General features: G+C 33.9%; 1 pseudogene; it reads left to right on the forward strand.

Annotated features, from left to right (window-relative positions):
• Nucleotides 1-18,340, forward strand: part of LOC123529186 (pyruvate dehydrogenase E1 component subunit beta, mitochondrial-like) — a 35,787-nt pseudogene extending 17,447 nt beyond the window's left edge.
• The last annotated feature ends 4,129 nt before the right edge of the window (nt 18,341-22,469 follow it).

A 22,469-nucleotide genomic window follows, 5' to 3' on the forward strand; every position in this document is an offset into this window, starting at 1 on the left:
TTGTAGTGTTGGAATACCACCGAGATCCATCTTGTCATAAATTAAATAAATCAGATTTCAAATTAATTAAAGTTTAAGTCATATGCACATTAAGTTACAGATTTTTATCCTTCGGTTGTGAGTTCAATATTTTTTATTCTGTCATCATGTTATGTTACTAGCATAGCATGATGGCGAAGGTATAGAATGACAGTGATTGTGCTCCAACTAGATTTATTGTGTATGTTGTCCTATGCAAAACTGAAGAGTGAACCAGATTAAGCCTGCAGTAAGATATATGAGCGAAGGGCAGACTGCATACTGTTACATAACGATCATATCGGTTTTCGCATCGTTTTTCAGCATTTTCTCAGCGCATTTTGCACTGTCACGTCTTCGAATACTATTCACGCACTACCGTCCTTACCAATCAAGAGGGCAAGGGGTTGAAACAACGATGTCTCTAAAAGAATGCCTTACATATAACTTCTTCTTTCAGGCTGGTTTGAAGCCGGTTTGTGAGTTCATGTCGTTCAATTTTTCAATGCAGGCAATCGATCAGGTGAACATTTCTTTTCATATGTTAGATGTTTAAGATAATTTAGTAATGTCTTTACGGTTATTTGCCTTTGCTTCGGCTTATTGATCAGTACAACGAATCGTTGTTCGACACAAGAAGGTCAAAGTTAAACTGAAAACGTACAAAGTATAACATCTTGAAATCCTACTGCAGTGTTTATACCCCAGTTAAATAATGTAGGGGTTGGGAGTTGGGTTGCTTTGTCTCGTGCTGTTCTACCCACATCCTTCCTGAATATCTGAATATCTCTGGAACTGGTATCACTTTGAAACTAAAAACAGACATGAAGGATCATGACACAAATTCACGCACCAGATCCTTTAACTCTGATTTTTCTTTGACAAAGTTATTTCTTCACTTGGAAAATGTTACGTCGCGTTCAGTGCGACCGATAGAGATATTATTTTGAAACTTAAGTTAGGCTTTTAGCATCATGAGACAATTTGACAATTTCATATACCAGGTCCACTACGTGCAACCTTCCATACACAGTAAACTTTACTTATGTGGTTCTGGGGCGATCTGTGTATGAAAAGAATTGGAACCACTGCCTTACCCTTGCATGATCGTAAGAGGCGGCTAATAGGGTCTTAACACTTGGTTTTGCAGTAACTCTGTGATTCCAGTAGGTATGCAAATTTTGATTCCATATCTCATATTTTAGTTCGATGTAAATGAGATGTGGAACCGAAATTTGTAGTCCTGTTTGGCGCCATATAACCTATACTGTGTTGGTGAGCCGTAAAACCCAAATAAATAAATAAATATAACGAATTCCTGGTTATGTGGAACAGTTTCTTTGTTTTATGTAGAATTAAATAGTTATAGCGAATTACCGAATATAAATATGCACTGCTATAACAAACCCCAAGATCAGAAAATTTAATTTAGCATCATGTTTCTATTTGCTATATTTTCTACAAAATGCGACTATGGTATTATTTATCATTTTAAAGAAATACAGAACTACATGTAGTCATAAACAGCAAAATTTTCTGTAGAAATTCAAACGTATTAAAATTAAAAAAAAAAAGAATACACATCCTTCGAAATATACAGAAACCTGTGTACGATTATTAAGGTAAGTTTTGAAAACCATGGTTAATATTATTCATTTTGTTGATTTTCTCAGGATTTTGTAATATTGTAGTAAGATCCTAATTTCTTGAGTCTAAATGTAAACAGAGCGAATATTTTGCCAAGCATATATTTTCATATATGTAACAGTCATACATTTTTGTACCTCGTTTATATTTATCTACAAATGTCCATACCTCATATTTGCTGAATCATGTATGTAGTGAAATAATATAATCTTCAATAATCTTTTGAGCGTACTCAATGCAAGTTATAACACATGTCATTAACTCTAGTTGTGACATTTTAGAGACACAGTGAACTTTATGGTATTATAGTTATGCCTGTGGTGTTCTGCATCTTAATCGTCCCATTCGAAAGTTTTATGGCGTGAAGTTTCAAACATAAATTATGAAGTTTTTTATATCCCGTCAGTATAGATGGTGACAGATTTTGATATTTCATTTGTACAAGTTTATGAAAAAAGTAACAAATCGTAAATTAATCAGATAAATTGCATTTTATTACTACACTTGACAAGAAGGTGAAACGAAGTGCACGTTCAATTAGTTTGTCATATAAATGAGTTCACCATTTAAATACTGTTTATAAGGAATTCGGTTATAATTCTGACTTTCTTTGGACAAAATGATTTCCTTTTTGCATTTGGAAAATATCCCATCCCATCCCACATTGTTTTCCTAGAATATCTTTGGAGCCGATGCAGATAATATTTTGAAATTAAAAGAAGTTTTTATGATCATGAGACAAGTTAAAATACCAGATCCCATAACTCGGACTTTTGACAAAATATTATTTCCCTTATGGTTCTCGGAAAATATACCAAAATGACATTTCCTTCAATATTTCTGATACGTATGCATGCATTCGATTTAACCTTCACACCCACATGAACAATGAAGGATTGAATCGGAACTGTATATAAACGTCCAGAAAAATACAGCAAGTTGAAAAAACAAGTCCGATTAATCTGACTGTATTCTTAACAAAATTGTCTCCCTTTTTATTAATCTTTTCATTCATCTTTGGATATTTCGGGCAATTTCTTTAAATCTACTGAAGGGAATTTAGCTTAACTTGAAACAATGACAGATGGCAATAAGAAGATGTGTAGAGCATAATAACCATAACTCTAATTTGAATGGTTTTAGAATTGTCTCCCTTTGTTCATAATCTTTCACAGTTTAGACATAACCAGGGAATGTAACGTAACCTGATGATTATAAATAGCGATGAGGGTAAGTAAATTGCACAAGAATCAAAGTTCTGTCTTGTCTAATTTCATGAATGTACCTCACTCGGCTATTTGAAATTTTTGTCGATGTAGGCGTCGGCGCAACAAATTTTGCATGTAAGCATGTTTTTCAAAAACTACTGGTCAGTTCAAACTTCACTAATTAGATAATATCACAGGGCACAGAACTCTAGCTTTTATTTCTTAATTATTTCCCTTTTAAAGATGGAAATGTTGGTTTAAGTTTTGCATGGAAGTAGGTTTCTCAGAACCTTTTGGGCAAAATGTTCGTACCTACTTCTTTTGTGAACATCAGATAAGTATAACCAATCATTGTCCTTCTCTTAATTAAAAACTGCATTGTTTGTCCTGAGCTAATTTTTTTAACTGTTAGTCACATTGGCGAGTGGCCTGGTGGTCTAGTGGCTGCGCTCTTGGCTGTCAGCCGACAGGTCTTTGGTTAAGAAAATGAGTACTATGTATATTCAACAATTGGTAATTATCTTTCATCGTGCACCAGTCACATTTTCTTACTGTTTCTTATCTCAGAGATACTATTTTTTAGTTTTAGTCAGCGCTAAAATGCTAAAAATATCATGACACTACTCTTTGTTGACGGTGACACGTACTAGCTCGGACGTTGCTACAAAGCAATTTACCGTCAACATCTTAAAGAGGTAGCTCTGTTGTTTCTTAAGAGTAAAGGTTTACCTTCTCCAAACCTTGTCCGAAGTATCCTTGTATGATTCTCTCTCAAGTTTGTTCAATTGGTTCTGCTTGGTCCCTTTTAGTCGCCGTCAGAGCTAAAATAGGAAAAGATTTAAACACTTCTGCTCATGACCCAGATGACAGATCTTCATCAAAGTTGGTCGGTACCATCTTTGTATGGATCCCTCTCCAAGTTGGTTAGATAGTTATGCTTGGCCACTTTTAGGTACCTCAGATATAAAAATAGATAAATAAAAAAGATACAGGTAGCAACTGAAGCATGTACATTCAATCAAATGCTAAATCATAATCTTATAAAACTAGACTGGTGTGTTATTATCATATATGTTAGTACACATATGTACCTGGATAAAACAATCTTGGTCACTCAATCACCAAGATGGAGACAATGTACCCTTAATTTTTTTTTAAATATTGCCACACAGTTTATTTTATATCTTTTTTATAAATTAAAGGCTTTTTCAAAAGCAGATTATGATCACCTAGGTCAAATACAGCAAAGTTTTACTTCAGTGGTCCACTTGACGATAGTTATCACATTTCTGTTTTTTATTCAAGAATTTCAACAAGATCAATCTCTGATTTTGTCTGCCTTCCTCAAACTAAAGAAGAGAATTTCAACACGATTGATTTTAAGTCATACATTTGTCATTGTGATTTTGCCCTGCATTTCTTGGACATCACTGTCAAGCAACAGCTAGTCTGACAAAATTCAAGTAATCCATAATCTAGCTGTATACATTGAAAATATAATATGATAGCATACAGTCATGCATGTCATGTATGTGAAAGACTCATAAATCTCTGGGGACATTTTACAAGCATTTTATTGCATTTCATAATCAGTTTCCACCTGTAAAATTTAGCAAACAAAATTTCTATCAAATTCCTGTTCACTGAAACTTTTTCTAACCAAATTTCAAGGATGATATCTAAATTGTTAGACAGCTGACAATATTATTAGATGATGCTAATCAGGTATGATATCAAACAAACTTCCTCTCCACCCTTGACACACTTATTGTTGCTTAGTCTCTACAGCATGGCACACTGAAAATTACTGCAAGTCTACCTTCATTGTGGAGGAGATATTGCCCTGAACAATTTTTTCCCCTAAACTTCGATTAGCATACGATTAGTTGGATTAACTGCCACTCATGAGTAGCTGCTTTTAATTTCTGACATTAACAGCCACCTGTCACACTACAAAAAGCTGGATGGGTAGGATTATCTCGCCTATCCCCACCTCAATCCCCTTGTACAGTTGACTGAGGCAGACTCAGTTATATCATCGGCAAAAAATAATGATAATCTACTCTTGACTACAATTATTTGGACTAGACAGGGCAGGTATTAAGTTTATTCTGTAAGTTGGTATGGAGTAATCTAGTCCAAATAATGGGACGTTTTGGCACAGCGTGATAACTTTTCATATTTATACAACATGGCATCCTGATCTGCAAAATGAGTAACGATAGGCATAATGGTGGTATTGCCCACTATCGTTACGGAAATGAATGAAGATACATAACGGGGCATAATTAATCTGCAAATATATCTCTCCTTCTAAGAGTTATAACTCATTTATTACGCTGCAGAAACCATTTGGTACTGGTGGTGGTTGGGGCAGATGAACATACATTCTTTACATATTTCGATGACATGATTATGCCAAAATTGGCAACTGGAAATAATAATTACTGAAAACATGTGATGATACTTTATCCATGGCATTTACTTTAGAAAACAAAAACCAAGTCATACCTGAAAAACGGTTGGTACCGAACCTGGGATTAGGTCGTATTGCAACTTTCCTTCCAGCATTTCAGCTCTCATGTTTTTCTGGTAACATCTGCTGTTAAAATGTTTATGACAAATCAAACTTCGCGAAGTTTTGAAGAGCAAATCTAATCTGCCAGCATTGCTAAGCCATTTCTTTCTCAAAGTCATGTCTGATTTACAACTTGGAACGGTATGAGTTTTCAGATCAGGCGTGCCTGAAACACTCCCGCACCCCTTTACGATACCCCGAGGCATTTTAACGTTTTCCTTGATATAATTATCCAAAAACTACGTTATGACACAGAATTTATAGCAAAGACAGCGAATATCGGATGAATGTATGTTGACAGATTCAGCACTTCCGGTAGAATGAGAAATATTCCGCGAAAGATAAAAGTTATTGCGCATGCGCGATATTTGGGCACACTGACGTCATTCGTTCACACATGGCGGACTGCAGGTAAACAGCGGTACGAAGAAAAAATTAATTCGCATTATGGGTACATGAACATAATAATCTCTGCATAAGCGGAAAAGTACTTCACACATGAATATAATTATGGAAAAAGCGGCTGCTCAATGTTGCTCAATCCCCTTTAACAAACTTGTTACATAGCGTCCTTGTATGAACGTCCCTAATTTGTTCGGATGATTCCGCGTATAAGAGTAAATAAACAACTTCTTCTCATCATACGCTTGAAAAATCTTCACTAAATGTTGTGTGTAAAACTAGAGTATGGATATTTTTCAATTTTATTTATAAACAACTTTTTCTTTAGCATCTACGGATTGACCTCTCTTAAGTTTTTTGTAATTGTGTTTTGGGCCATCACAGCAAGAAATATAATAAAAGTATAAAAGCTTTTAATGATCAGCTTTATGGATGTTCTCCAAACTCGGTTAGAAGCAATGCAAAAAGGTCAAAGTCCTCCTCAGATGTGCGACTTAGGTCCGTTTTGGCCTCTTGTATCTGTCTTAACGTAAAATTATATGCAAATCTGATTAACCTCTACAAGTTTGATGGTTTAGTTTTCTAGCATATATCTTCTCACTTGCCCTATTTATATATCAGTTATAACCACTAAGACGGATTTAAACTACAATTCTGTATAATATTTTCATAGTTATTACTAAATGTGTTTCTTATTTCTGTGACCAGATCAACAGTGACAATATTACTAAATCATTGGGACCGATGTTTATTTCGTGAGGGATAATAAATAATTGAATTTGCTCATTGAAAATTTAGGACTATAACTGTATTGAAAACTGTTTATAACACAGTGAGAAATAGGATCATCACTACCGATATGTAACATGTATGTGATACGAAATCTTGATTGCTTCTATTTTTTTTGTTGACGAAGCAGGGAAAGCGTTAGTTGTACGTGCTTTCCTCATAGATTCAGATAAAATGGATTATTTCTAAGGACTACAAGGTTTGACAACTAAAACATTTTTGAAGTCCTCTGCTCACTCCGTATAAACAATGATACAATACACCTGAAAATTATTTCATTATTTTGATTTTGTTGAAATTGTTAAGATTCTGTCATGTCCTCATTATTTGAAGTCTTCCTCGCGGTACAGAACTTTCCGCTGACCACAGTTAGCAAAATGTGGGTTGTAACAATGTCTTTGAATTTCTTTTAGGTTATTAACTCTGCAGCCAAAGCGAACTATATGTCGGCAGGAATAGTAAGTAATGCTTTGTTTTGTCAACTGTTATAGTTCCACGGCAACACTCAGCCGAAAAACATTATTCAGTAAAGGTGAAAACAGTCTAACCCAGATGTTTATTAGCTCTCCTTCGTAACTTTCTACGATAGGGTCTGAGGCATACGATTGTTACTTCTCTTGGCGTCAATCCAAATAAGTTTTAATGAGGTTTTCATTATTCTGGGATTGATTGTAAAAATGTGTTGCGTAGAGTAGAATAAAATGTGAGCGATTTTTGAAAACAGCAATGCTTTATGCATGAATAGTTAAGATTCTTTCCAAACATTCAAAGATACGTTTTTGCAACTGCAATGACAGTGGTGGTATCGCATACGTCAGTTTAATAATCTTGAGTTTACAAGCATTTCCAGTAGATGTTTGTCGTAAGTATTATATCGAGTAGCTACCTCTTTATTACTCTTTTCATTCATGTACATATTTATGGACTCATAGCCTATGCTGCTTTAAAGTGGGATTCGTGAACGTTTTGATTCACTGACCTTGAAATACGGGTAAGGTAAACGATAAATAAATTGTAGCGATCAAACACATTTCCATGTCACTTTAATCGTTATAATTTTGCATTTCAGTTTATAAAATTTGCAACTATAACTAAGACAAACGTTATTTCAAGAACATTCTTTAAAAAGATCCCATTCTATCAATCAATGAATGAATAATTCGACCTTGATAAGTCAGGTAAAGTTCTTTCAATGGATTAAATTGTCAGTTTGGCGAAGAAAATCAGTAGTCACTATAAATTTGGATTCTAACGAAAAGGTATATTGTTGACATAAATATGACCTGAAATAGATGATTAAGAAGAATTGTGTAAATGGTTTAACTGTCAATGAATAATAAATATAAGAGATGAAAAATATTCAGAAATTTTCATCTCATCTAGGTAATACATATTCAAATTACAAGGGCCAGTCTGCACTCACATTCAACACTCTTAAAATTGTTCTAGTACAACATCACAGTTTATGTTGACTTAAGTTATCAAATTTAGAAAAAAATATATAGCAATACCGTGTATTTATATATTCAAACACAGCGCTTGAGGGGTGATCAGAGTGAATTATTCTACACGGCGTTTAACCGGTTCGGAATGTTCAAAATAGAGCTATCTCACTTCAAACTAGCCCTTTTTACGGAAGAAAAAGTAAAATCCATTTTTTATTACACATAATAATTGAAACATCAAGGTCGCACAGAGCGACACCGTAACAACTGTCGATTTTCATTTCCGTGCGCCGAATCCAGGTTTTATTCTACGTTTCACGGATAAACGAACGTTACGCCATCACTTCCGTTTTATCAAACGTGCAGAATTTCCTTAAACATCATTGACAGATAAGAAAATTAGTTGCCTTCCACATTAAAAAACCGGAAAAGTGGAAAATTACGTAAAACTGCCGTTTCAAGCATATTCTTCCATATTAAAGAGTCGAAGGTTTAACACATTTGCTTTGATTTAAGGCTATAGTCATTATCTATGTTTAAAAAAAATGTTTGGCTACTGACAATGGTACTTTTATAATATTAGTGTACATATTAGGGTCCAAAATTTGCAAAAATACCCTGTCACAACCCTGGGTAGCTTACTTTGGTCTACAAACTCTGCCAGAAAGATGCTTTTGTATGCAGTTTTTACATGTAATTGTATAGGTGACAATTGCAAAAACAACTAAGCAAAAATATTTGGGCAGTTTAGAAACTTAAAAACATTATTTTAGCGATATTGTCTTGTCAAAGAAATCTTTGTGAACTACGTTACCATTTTGAGCTGAACATTTAAAAATCATTGTGTAAATATATATGTACTTTGATCAGTCTTGAATACAGTCAAAACATAGAAAAGGTAAAAAAAGAAATTATTTCGTTCATATGTCTTGATAAATGTTCAAAAAAATCCCCTTAAAATCGATACCCCGTTAATTTTACATGGTTTTGTGAACAACGTTAACATACATTACTGCTATATGCAATAAAAACAAAGGTATGCCTATTTCTGACTAAATACATATTAGTAAACAGTATTATATCACAGCAAAAAAGTTTTACTGTGCATCATGTTTATTAAGTCAGACAAGCTTAATCTATTTTTTGTGAACTACGTTACCGTGAACTACGTTACTATCAAATTAGCAAAATGTCTAATATTTAAACCTAGGGCTAATTTCTTGGGGAGCAATACATATGGGGACTGACTACACTTCACGGTGTTCTGTATAAACAAGGATGGTACGTCCCATGTGTGATTTCTTCAAACAAAAGTAACATAAACAATCATATTTTAACCAGTCGTCGTTTAGTAACAGATCAAATAAGTTAACCAAATGATATATATCAATTTTCTACATTTTCTGGTGGTATTATGATGACTTTGCGGTATGTTACTGCTACAATAAACTCAAACGTAGGTATAATACATGGAGAGAATGCAGGAGATGGTAACGTAGTTCACAAAATGGTAAAGAAGTTCACATAAATTTATTTGTTATCAGAACTGTTTTTATCATTTAAGAAAATGGCATTGCATTTTTGTTTTATAGAATTAAACAGACTTAAACATTATGTCACATGTTTAACTTGTATTTCTATCATAAGCAAGGATATAGTTCATACAAATAAGCATATTTGTGAACTACGTTACCAAATGCATGTACTAGTCGGCATAAGCTTCATGTCCTTTTCGTTTCTTATTCTTTTAATTGAGTTTCATTTAGTTCACATTTCTTTACGTTAACTGTCACTACTTTTATTTGTAATATTAAGCCTAAAGCAGCACTTAGCGCACAGTTGATCAAAACACTCTCAACTGATATCCTTATACATAAATGTTGGTTACACTTTTTGCTAGTTATATAGTCAGCATTAGCTATGCCCCATACATTCCTGTTTTTATTGTGATCCCTAGTCAATATTCGTTAACTGTAGTGACTATATGTCTATTTGGAATAAATATGGCAGGATTCTTTACATGACATGCGGCTAATCCAATTATTATAATAAGTGAATTCATATATTTCATAATCAACTTTTCTTAAAATACTGTAAAATAAGAGTTTTGTGAAAATATAAGATGTAAAAAATTACTATATTGCAATATAAAATTGTAAAGAAAGTATTTGGCTTTAGTTATGAAAAAATTATGTAACATATATTAACGGCAACTTCACATTTATAGTCTGCAAACTATAGAATGGTGAACTACGTTACCAAACACCATTTGTTTTTGTGTCAACGTGTGTTGCAGATTTTGCTTCTTCTAAATTTAAATCTTGGATTATTCATAAAGTGAAGTCATAATACCTGTATTTAGATGTATTGTCCTGTATTGAAACATTATTTTGTCATCAACAGTTAAACTTCGAAGCAAGATATTTAGAAAATAGGGTAAAACAGAGATTTTTTTTTAAACAGACACATTTTAAAATGCAAAAATCTGGCAAAAATATAAATCTGTGGTAAATATGTTCTGTTAAACAGTTTTTTTTTTTATTTTTCAGTAAAATGTTAGAAAAAGGAATCGTGTTTTTAATGTTATTCTAGTTGTCATACAGGTATAATGAATGGGTCCACTCACTATGTAACGTAGCTCACCTAACGAAATTGGTATGTATAATGCTGTTTCCAAAAAATATTTTGCCAGTATTTGCAATTTTTTAAATGTTGAAATGGGTAGCAACAAGGATTAATCTGACGAAATTAAAGGCAAAAATAACTGATTTATGTGAAAAAAATCTTCAACAGATTTTCTCAAAAATTGTCCACATTTCTGGTTTTTTGATGTCTGGACAGTTGCATGGCAATACTTCATTCACTTGTTTGTATTAGATTTCAGATACTGGCATCAAAGAACTATTAGAACATATTCTTGTTTACCTCTACAAGATTTCAGGTGCTGATAGAGAATGTTTGAACTGGTTTGAATAAAACTTGTGTACCCCTGTTAGATTTTAAGTGATTGTATCAGAGAAATGTTTGAAATGTTAACTTGTTTTGCTCTAATAGATTTCAGTTCCGGTTGTGTTCCGAGGACTGAATGGTGCCCAACTTGGAGGATCAGCCTCTCATTCTCAGTGTTTTGCTGCATGGTACGGACACTGTCCCGGACTAAAAGTTGTCTCCCCTTATTCATCAGAAGACAGCAAAGGTCTGCTGAAAGCTTCCATTAGAGATCCCAATCCAGGTGACACTAAACAAGAGCTATTATAATTATAGTTTGGTCTTCAATGTTTATTCAGCCCAAGCGAATTTTGATAGCCGGCGTAGTAAATTTCAGGAGAGATTAATACATCCCAGTTTAAATACTGTTGATACTATAATTACTTACCTCCACCTAGTTTCTTTTTTTATATGTTTTGCAAAAGTTTGAGGAATATTCATCATGCTTTAGCTGGTATTTATAGGAAACAGAAAGTGGAAGTAAATGTTCACTTATTACAGAGAGACATGCTGAAAATTATAAATGGTAACATAGATTTTATAAAGATTTTATGTATAAAAATCAAAGGGCCATAACTCAGTTACAAATCTTGCAACAGTAAAACTCTAATATATATGCGTAACCCGACTTTCTGCTGATTATGCCGAATGGAATTTTATTAAACTCTCATCAGTAGTATAGGAACAAGAGCTGTCGTAGAACAGCAACGCTCGACTATTCAGCATGTCAATTGAATGAATATAAAAATCGAAAAAGGGGTATAATTTTGTTAAAAAAGCAAAAAAAAAAAGTTATTGGACCTGTGTAATATAAGTCAGTTTATCACAATGAATAAGTGTTTGAAGTTTCAATCGATTCCCACAATTGGTTACTGAGATACCAGCTTACATACAAAATTTAACCAAATCATGACGCGGACGCTAAAAATAGTCCTGGCAAATTGTCTTAAAAATGACCTTTAAGGCAATCCGAGCAAAACTTGCCAACAATATGTACCAGTAGGCGTTATACAAATAACTTCTGTGAAGTTTCATTAACATTCGGCCAGACGATTTAGAGATGCCAATGGACAAGAATCTCTAGACACAGACAGTTGCATTAAATAATCGAATGGGTCATAATTAAGTGAAAAATTCATTCAACCATTCATCCAAATCAAATCTCTAGTATAGAAGTAGTTCAGAATATTGTAACTCAAAATGACTTTTAAGGGATCACAACTCAGCAAAAAGTAAGTCAATGAAATGCAAAACTAGGAATTATATCAATTATTCTTGTGAAGTTACATTGAAAATTAGACAAAAGTTTTAGAGTTGAACACAGACTAGAATATCTACATAGACTGTATGTATAATAATCAAAGGGTTATAACTCAATTAAAAATCAGTCAATCGTAAAATCAGTTACGTGTAAGCAACAAGTCTTAGTACTGATCATTCATATGAAGTTTCAATTAAATGCCACCAAGGCTTAAAGAAATATAGTTAGAACAAATTTTATTGCAGCCCACTTGCAGGAATATTGTGCAACATTCGTACTGTACCGATAAGGGGAAATAACACTGTTGAACTTTGATTTTATTTAAAGACGAGTGCAAAGTTGTGTTTATATTATTTCTGTCTGCTAGGCCTTCATAAGACATTTACTGCAATGGAAGAAATTTCAAAATTGGCTATGAACATTAAAATGTCTGATCAAAATGGCGGCCAATTTGTTTTCAAGATAACATAAAACAAAATGGCGGTATCTGTTTACTTTAAGATCTTTTTCTAATTGTTATGTTTAATTCTTTAAGAAAGCTTCATTTTTTCCAGCTAGAATGAAAGCAATCATCATGCTTTACATTTTAAACTGAAGAAACCATAGAAGTTAATATTATTTCAAGGATATTAGCTAAATAAATAATTCAGTAAGTTTTAAATGACGCCATAAACGCAAACATGACTGCTTTAAGCAATTTTCTTAAAATTCAAAATATCATAATCATTTCAATAGAGGTCTGATCTTAAAAATTCTTTCAGCATTAAAAATGGTTGGACAACGGGATTAATATAAAATTACCATATAATAAGGCATTAACTCCTTTACCTCTAAAATAAACTTTTATGGACCATAATCCAACTAAAACAAAGCCAGACGTGCCGACGATATACATAACTAGGCTTCGTACCAATCATTTTTGTGAAATTTCATTGAAATATGGCAGAATAAGCTAAATGCCGAAAGACAGATGGTCAGAGATACAGCGAAGGCAAAAACAACATTACTCCCACAAAGTTTGATGATATAATGACAAACTCCTTTAAAACAATGTACAAACTGATTGCCAGTCACGAATATCGATGAACCTAGTTCAAATGCAAGCTAAATATGGAAGTCTCAATCTAATAAAATGCATTGAAGTAAGATTTCTTTTAGTACGTAAAATCTGTAAAAAAGATCCCGTGAAAGCATAGAATGAAAACAAAAACGATGATAGCAAACTCGGTTTGATTGAGTCTGTTCATGAGAAGTAATGAAATGTGTAACACCTCTCATGCCTCCCTAGCACCGGCTTAAGCGGAACTCTATTACACATCTATTGAATGCACGCCATGATCCCAAAAGGGCCAGAAAATATAAAACACAGTATTTATAGACATATAATAAATCCTATATAATGCGAATCGATGAGCATCCATCTTTACAATGGGTAATGGATTGGCGTGGCTTCAGCAACATTTATTGTGCCAAATGTTTGCACCTTCGTGCAGGTGGGCTTTAGCACCACAGTCACCATGGTGGTGGCCAGTACAGCCCCCCACACCCTAACCTCGAACCGAAGCGATCAACAGAAATACTTGTACAAAAAACCTTTGTACGGTTGGATAAAATGACCGGGCTTTTCTACTGTTTCAGCCGAAATTCGCTACGTTTGTTCGAACCAATCCTCTAACCATGCGCATTCTATGGCATTGAAACAACGCTCAAATGTAATAAGTTTTCTTTATATTGTCCGTTCTAGATCAAGATTTGTCAATTTGTTAATATCTTTATATATTTTGTCAGTTATATTTTTAGAGAATAACTGTATGTATAATAAAGTATTCGAGATGTCGGATGAAGCGATGGACACTGCCTACTGCCAATTGGAAAAGCTAAAGTCGAGCGGCAAGGTAAATGTTTGTTCAACTTGCATCAAGTCTTGATTCGGGGTATTAATGGTGTTTTATTTAATTTTATTTACCAATTTGACGATTTGAGACAAAACGCCTGATGAATCTCGTGGGATGGATTGGTGCCCGAGCACGGTAGGGCGAGGTACCAACGTATCCCGATCTTTTCTGCAGATTTAATAACATGGAATTAATATGTGCTTAACATTTTATAGCATAAAAAGGGTAAAAAGAACTCAAAATGAATATCTTGTGCATCAACGACATTAAATATCTATAAAAAACGCGGGAATGTCAGCGTTTTTTGATGACGTCATTTCCTTTTGAATTATCTGTTTTTGGATCGTAATACTTTAAAACGCTTTATAACGGAATGCGCGTGTTACACTTGCGTGAGCGCGAAAATCTCTTTGTTAACACATGTTTTCTCTCTTTTTGAAACATACCCTGGGAACGAAGAGCAACCGCAGTTCTATGCTAGAATATAGCTCAACGCGCACATGACTTTGCGTAAAAATCGGAGAAAGCCGAAACCGCATAGATCTAACGTAGAATATGTAACAGTCGTGACTACCTTGATTAATATTACTTATTCGTGAAGGTGCAGCTTTATATTGCTTTAGATGGGGTACCGAACCGGGTCTTTCAATGACAAGGACGGTGCGAGAGGAAGCAAATTAGGAAACATTTGAATCAGGAATGTATCTTTGTGCAATCTGACATATGCTTTTCTTCTTCTGCTTCTGCAGGTTCACGCCCAGTCAACAAAAGAATACATAATGGCCTGTTAAGTTAAATTGATATTTATCAAACTACTCTTTGAAACAGTGTTTGGCCACTGTACGGCACGCATGTTGGTGAAAATAATTGGCCGTAAAATTAAATAAAATGTTTTCTTTGTGTACACCTTACATGGATAACAAATGAAATACAAATGATAAAAAATATAAAGAAATAGATTTATTAAACATTTTAAATTGTATGGGAGGAGGTAGTCTAGTGGTTAAGGTGTCGGCCGCTAAGCCCGGGGGTTATGGGTAAACTAAATTATAAACAAAACCTCAGAAGTCAATGAAATTTCTTTTCTATACAGGACACCATTGTACACTAGTGTCATTTTCAAAGTTTGTCGGGATGTCCTTGCAGGCAGCAGAAGAACTGGCGGGAATCGGTGTCGAATGTGAGGTAATTCTGTTAGCCATGAAAATTGTCGATTACTGAATACCCCTCTTAAAAGCTAAGTAAATATCATATAGATGAAATGAAAGTCTATTTTAGTCGTATTTATCCCAAGCAACAGGAAAGCGCAGTGGCTAGCACACGCGGTTATTACAAAAAGTCAATTTTTATGGCAGTAAACAATAGTCTAAAATGTAGTGAAAATACCGTGTTATCAAGAATTAATTACTGCTTGCCATGTTTCTGCCATTTTAAAAAGTATCTTTTATAATCAAGAACAGATTCTCAAACATGCCTCAGTACCGTTAGAATCGCTATTTATACATATATAACATAATCACAACTCATGCAAAATAAATACTTCCTTTTTAATAAACGCCTGTAACGTCAAGTAATCAAAAAAAAAAAAAAAAAAAAAAACTTTTGTTCTTTTTAGGTGATCAACCTAAGGACAATTCGTCCAGTAGACGAGAAAGCCATTTTGAAATCAGTGATGAAAACAAAACATCTTGTGACTATAGAAGGAGGCTGGCCACAGTTTGGTGTTGATGCGGAAATTTGCTCAATAGTAGTTGAAAGTGAAGTCATTCTGGTGTGTTTGCGTGTAGAATATTTGCTATATCTCTAAGTGTGTCGGGGTTTAAAAGCAATAAAAGAAATCTTTCACAAAGTTAGTTTTTCTTTAGATATTTAATTTAAATATATACAATCATCATCAGATGATTATAACATGGATAAATGTATATTTCTTTTATCATTTGTGAGCTACTTTTATAATTAAATGATATGCAGTAATGGTCGTGTATTTTAAAAAAAAACTGCCAGTGTTTTCAGCTGTGGTACAATTTTGTACCGTGTTTAGCACAATACACGTAATAAAGTCCTCTTTTAGTGTATCCGCTACATTAAAAAATATATATATAATTTTATGGACTGAGACACCCGACTGTTTTACTGGACACATGTTTAACAGGTGCGTGATGAATCATGGCTGACTAACTTCATCTCCCCATGTGCATTATTTAGGTATGGACACGGTATAATCACCAGCCATTCATTAGCCCGGCGAAAGACATCCAAACATGAAGGGATTTATAACCATTGTTGGGTTTCAAATTTAGTGGCTTTGCAAAGAACAACAGAGTTCCAGATTAATCAATATAACTTATCTTATCCATTTTTGCTGTTGGTTCCCATTTTAAATAGATTGTTCCTATTTTTCTTGTAGGTGCAGTGTTTCACCACTTGAAGGCGCCAGTAAGCAGAGTGACAGGGGCAGATGTTCCGCTCCCATACGCTAAAACATTAGAACAAAATGCTCTGCCACAGATTGACAATATATCTAGAAGTGTAAAGAAAGTCCTTAATATAAAGTGATAAGCATTTAGGTTAATTTATTTGATCCTTAAACGTTATTTGGCTACGTCAGTTTGGCCTCTTACTTAAAAAAGCAAAGTACAATCTTCAGGTTTAAATATTTTAAAGCACACGTATATTGACGCAAAATGGTTTCATAGAGCCAAATGGCTGATTCAGGTAATAGGGGTTAATGTTTTGCACTGTAGGTCGTTGTTCCTTTATCTCTTCGGAATATCGTACTGAAAAATCACTTTGCAGGTTTAATTATCTACTCATTTTCATCATGAATGTTTGCACATTAGAATTTGTAATGGGAATTTAGATTATATTATACGCCGTGCGTCTCGCTGGCTGGTGGCCCATTTTTCTTTTGATTTCGGATTAGTACTGACACCTTGAAGATTCTTCGTGAACATTTAAAAGACATTAAAAAAGAACCATGGTATGTACTGCAGGAACGTGCTAAGTTCGTTAACTTTACATAAAATATAGATCATATACTCAGTAGGTTGGTACCAAGTGTTGGCCTCCCTCATAACCCTTTTTTTAAATCAACTTTTAAACACATCCTGAGAAAGATCAGTCAAGTTTTTATTACTGATGTCCGTTGTTTTCCTTAGCTGCATTCGCATGTTAGTTATCGTCAATCATTTTTAGATATTACACATATTTAGATTAATTTATTGTAGGGTTGGCAACGAATGGCATTTTTGGTATCCGAATATTCGGTCAACCTTCCGAACGAATATTCGAATGATTGGTCATCAAATGATCAACAAAACAACTCAAAATCTTATTAGTTTATTTATACCCTCATCAGCGACTCGCAAACATTCTACTTTCGTTTTCACCGGAAAGGATACACACATTAACGAATTAAGACTAGTTCTGCTCAACCCGGTAGCTTGCATTTCCACTACCGTCCATGAACTGGCTCAGTCAAACCGAGTCTGCAAAATTTTCGTATATGTCGTCTTGGGCGACCTGTGGTTTTCCATTTTTTACTTTTACAAATAGTTCTCTTTTGTAACATAACATATTTGTAATCTGCTTTCATTTAAACTTATTTTTTTATAGTTTTATTCCTTACAGAGATGTAGCTTCTACAAACATGTAAATAAGGTTCTCTCCACACACATTCCACGTAGCCTTTTTATTGGACGTAAAACGGCAGAAGGCATAGGTAGCATTTTGACAGAAAAGTAACGTAACAGAATGAACTTTTTTTCTCAATAATATGAGGTATTTTAAACTGGCAGAGAGTCTAATGGGGACAATCTACAGAAATATTTTACTTAAGAACACTACTTGTCTGAATATTGGATACTTAATAAATGTTTACCATACGAAATCCATTTACTCATATACATTTTGTGAAAAATATTTTATATTCTTTAATGAACGACTGTTCGAATAATCGTTGCCATCCCTAATTTTTTTTTATTTTATCTTATTTATTACAAAGCCAGTCCACTGGTTTAATGCATTATTGACACTTGTACATATGTGTGATACATGTATATAAATTGTATCGATTAACTTATGCATAAATAAATCTATCCTATATTACACTTTGTTGTTGCTTCATAAATGATTTAATACCACGAAGGGTCTTCTTTCGGGTAGCAAATAACATAAAAACATTTTATGACAGTTTTCACTTTTCATATATTCTGTTACTGATTTCTTTAAAAAAAACAGAAAAACCAATGACAAATTCCTTGTAGAAACGTACGTTTTATTTTGAGCTAAAATTTCGAACCCAGATTTTTTTTGCTTGTAATTGATCTAGGATGGTTCTAGATGCCCACCCATATCGTCAATTTTCTCTACTAGATGGGGAGGGTGGGGGTAGATTTTGCTTGTAATTGATGCTATGATCGTTCTAGATGCCCAAACATAAATAACTTTCCGATATAACCAGTGAGAGTAACAGGGATAGGATCCTCCAAAGTCGTCAATTTTCCGTACGAGGAGCGTAAGTTCGTCAATTTTCTCATCAAATGGTGTCTTTTTGCCCAAAATTTCGAACCCAAATTTTTATCTTGCTGATGATGCTAGGATTGTCCTAGATGCTAGAGCACAAAATAGCTTTTTGATAAAACCAGCGATTCTTCAAGCTAAAACACAGGAGCATTAACCCATACTTTTCCATCTGAAAAGAAATGTCCCTTTGACTAATCAGAACGACTGAAGCATGGCCTGTAAAAAAACTCGCTGTACCTGCAGAGAGGTATGTTGAAAACTGAGAGTCAGTGATACATTCACGGGGTGCTAATTACCTCAACTAAACGAGCTATGTCAACAATCCAATAGGAAATTAGAAAAAAAGTGAAACTCCACAGGCCGCACAACATGACAACACTAGAAAATGTTGCAGACTTGGTTTGATTGCGCTTGTTCGTAGACGGTAGTGGAAATTTATGCTATCATTCAATAGGCTTCACGCCCTGGGTTGAGAAAAACTCAACATATACCATTTTAAAAATACCAAGATTCAGTAGTTACCATGTTTTATAGTCATCAAATATGCGTAGTCATGTATATTAAACTATACACAAAAATATCCCTACGGCATGTGTATGTATCAATGTGTGCATTATTAAACTATACACAAAAATAATGCCCTACGGCAGTGTATGTATGTATCAATGTGTGCATTATTAAACTATACACAAAAATAATGCCCTACGGCAGTGTATGTATGTATCAATGTGTGCATTATTAAACTATACACAAAAAATCATGAATACGATGACTTAACAATACCATTGTGGCACCGCTGTTAAGTCTTATTCAATACACAGGTAATACACTGGTTATTCCTTACATGTAGTAGGACGCTTTGTAGACACATTGCCATCACCCTTGGCCTTTTCTAAAATAGAAATAAAATTGTAACTGAATCCATCAATCTCTAGGTTGTGCATGTTCAGTAGTAGGCCGGTTTCAAGAACAACTTCTGAAAGGTCATTTAGAATGCACATTGAGTTTCAAACAGAAGAAAGAAATAAAAAAAAAAGAACTAAATACGTTTGGCGCCACCAACAATGCCTTATCTTGAAAGTATGTGTTTTGCATTGGTGTTAAAGACATCGCTGTTATTTTTCCAAGCAAAATCATTTCTTTGAATAATTATGTAAAGCATCTTGATCATTATTATATGTAATAATATATATATAATATTTGTTGCTCCATTTAAGTTTTAAACAGTTCTTCTATCAGTATTTCCAATATCATATATTTACTGATAAAAATTGCGAAGGAAGACACTATAGGTGAAAGATAAGGGACATACTCACAAAGCTTTGCGTAAACATTATAATCACTCTTGTTAACACCCTGTAGTAGAAAACGTTGAGTAGTATTAAGACAAGGTATTCAACACCGAACGCAAAGCATGAGACTGATATGGACTTCCTTGATAGTGTTTATCCCGTATCCGGCAAAAAAAAAAGGTCATGCAACTAATATCTTACCTTATCTGCTACTACTTTATGTCTTATCAAAAGGTCAGTTGACGTCACTTGATTACCGTATATTTTCCACACATTGATGTCAGATCCATATCAAATTTTTACAAGAGTTATCGGGAAAAAAAAACAACAATTAAATTGCTTCGAATCATAAGAAATAAAAAAACAAAGATCTAAATCAACACAAAAAGTAGTCGGTACACATGCGTTGTTACCTAGTATGAACTGTGCATGAAAAATAAATATGGAGACTCGAGCCTCGCACTGTCCACCGGAAGTGTGTGTGTTCTATATTAGGTAACCACAAACTATGTACTTATAATACATTCTCTACTTGGTGTCTAGGATATTTATAAGAGAGCAAGTCAAGTGACGTTAAGTACAAACATTCTAATATAAACTAGAATATACTTTAAACAACATATTAAACATGTCTGTTGCTTGAAAACGTAAAGAATACAAGCAGCGTACGAAGACAATCGCATTCAGTTTGTAATTTCTCACTTGTTTCGTACATGATAAAAACATGTATTTTTTGTTGTATAATTACCAAAACGGTAGTAGATCTTTATTGTTGATATTGATCAGAACTAGACATTAATAGCAAATAGTTAGTAAGATACAAGCTGCAACTAATGCAGTGGTGACTTTTTGAGAATTGTTTAACTAATTTTTGTATAAATTAATATTTTCTTTAGTGCTTTCCATATACAAATTTATGGGAGCTAACTCTTTATGAGAGATGTGAACAACATTCAACCTAAACATCTCCCTTTACATACAGACTTCATTCGTTGGATTTAAGACGAACATTTGATAACAAACACATTTGATAACAAAGTGAGAAAAGTAAACGAAAATTGACTCAACTAAAGATAATGATGTAACTGTTTACATACATTTAAATATTACAACTTCTATTCTATTGTAGATTCCCCGAATCATGTAGCGATCCAACATTACCAAGCAAAACAATAGCTGACCGACTGTGTCTTATTATGAAAGGAAATGGAATGTTCAACACGTAGTAGATGATCAATATCACCAAAATAAAATGTTAGTATACTTAATCTATTCACCCATTTACATCCAACTTCGATATGAGCAGCGTGTTTAAAGTATCATTTCCATATCCGGGCTCACATCTGGCTTTAAATATGAGAGTTTGCATGGTTTTACTGACTTTTTTTTTTCGTTTTCAGTAAACGGCCAATGTGTTGTTGCACAGTATGTTGTCACACAGAGTCCGCTCTAGAGGGTCTCAAGTGGATCCCTCGAAGGATCTATGTGGTCTCTAGGAGACCTCTTAGAGTCGAAAATTATTAGTGGTATGTGACCTTTATCTAGCTATAGTTAACTCCCTTGTTGGTTATCACGCCATTTGTAATTTGTCGAAAGGAAAGGTCTAGGACCTTTGAATCGCTATTTATCAGTATTATGGCCCCATGGTGTAGGTTTCTTTGATTGTATTATCAGTTTTATATGTTCTACTATTGTTTTATGTACTTTGTTAAGGTTCCACGGTTCAAATATGCTTAAAAACAGTTTATTTGTGATGTTTGGCTAGATTGTTAATAGTCCGTTACGTCATTTTTCCGGTACGATTTGTCCGGCATGTTTCAGGTCTGCACTAGTCTCTCTTTGATAATTTATGTTACCAAAATACTTACGTTATCTAGATGTCTTAACTCTATTAGTTTTGTAATTCATTTCTAAGGATCTTTTTTGTTTTCTTTGCAGTCTTTTACTCTCTGTGAGCATCCGATATAACTGTGGCCTTCCAATGTTACCTATGGTCATCTATCATTGTCTCAGTGGACATTAAATTATTATCTGATGTGTCATCAAGAAAGAATAAAGACATATAACAGTACATCGTTTATTGTTCGTCTTCTTCTTGGAAGTCAAGGACTTTACAGCCAAACCTATCGCAAGACCTTTGAACAACGAAAAAGGTTTTCACTGATCTTTCAAGGTTTTTGTTAGGATAGTTTCGGTATGAAAGTACTAAACGATAAACATCTGAGCCTAGACTAAGATCGAATACACTTGATTATATATCCAGCGGTATATTTGTATATATCTGTAATGGACACTGTTTCTGATTTTGATACAAGCACCAATCTTCAGAGTTTGAGTCGAACTGCGGGAATTCCGCAGCAAGAGATCCTTCATAGCTTAAGTTTACAAGGTCATTTTGGAACAAACTGGCTGTACATATCTG

Source organism: Mercenaria mercenaria, chromosome 13, assembly GCF_021730395.1.
Source record: "Mercenaria mercenaria strain notata chromosome 13, MADL_Memer_1, whole genome shotgun sequence".
NCBI classification, from domain to species: domain Eukaryota; kingdom Metazoa; phylum Mollusca; class Bivalvia; order Venerida; family Veneridae; genus Mercenaria; species Mercenaria mercenaria.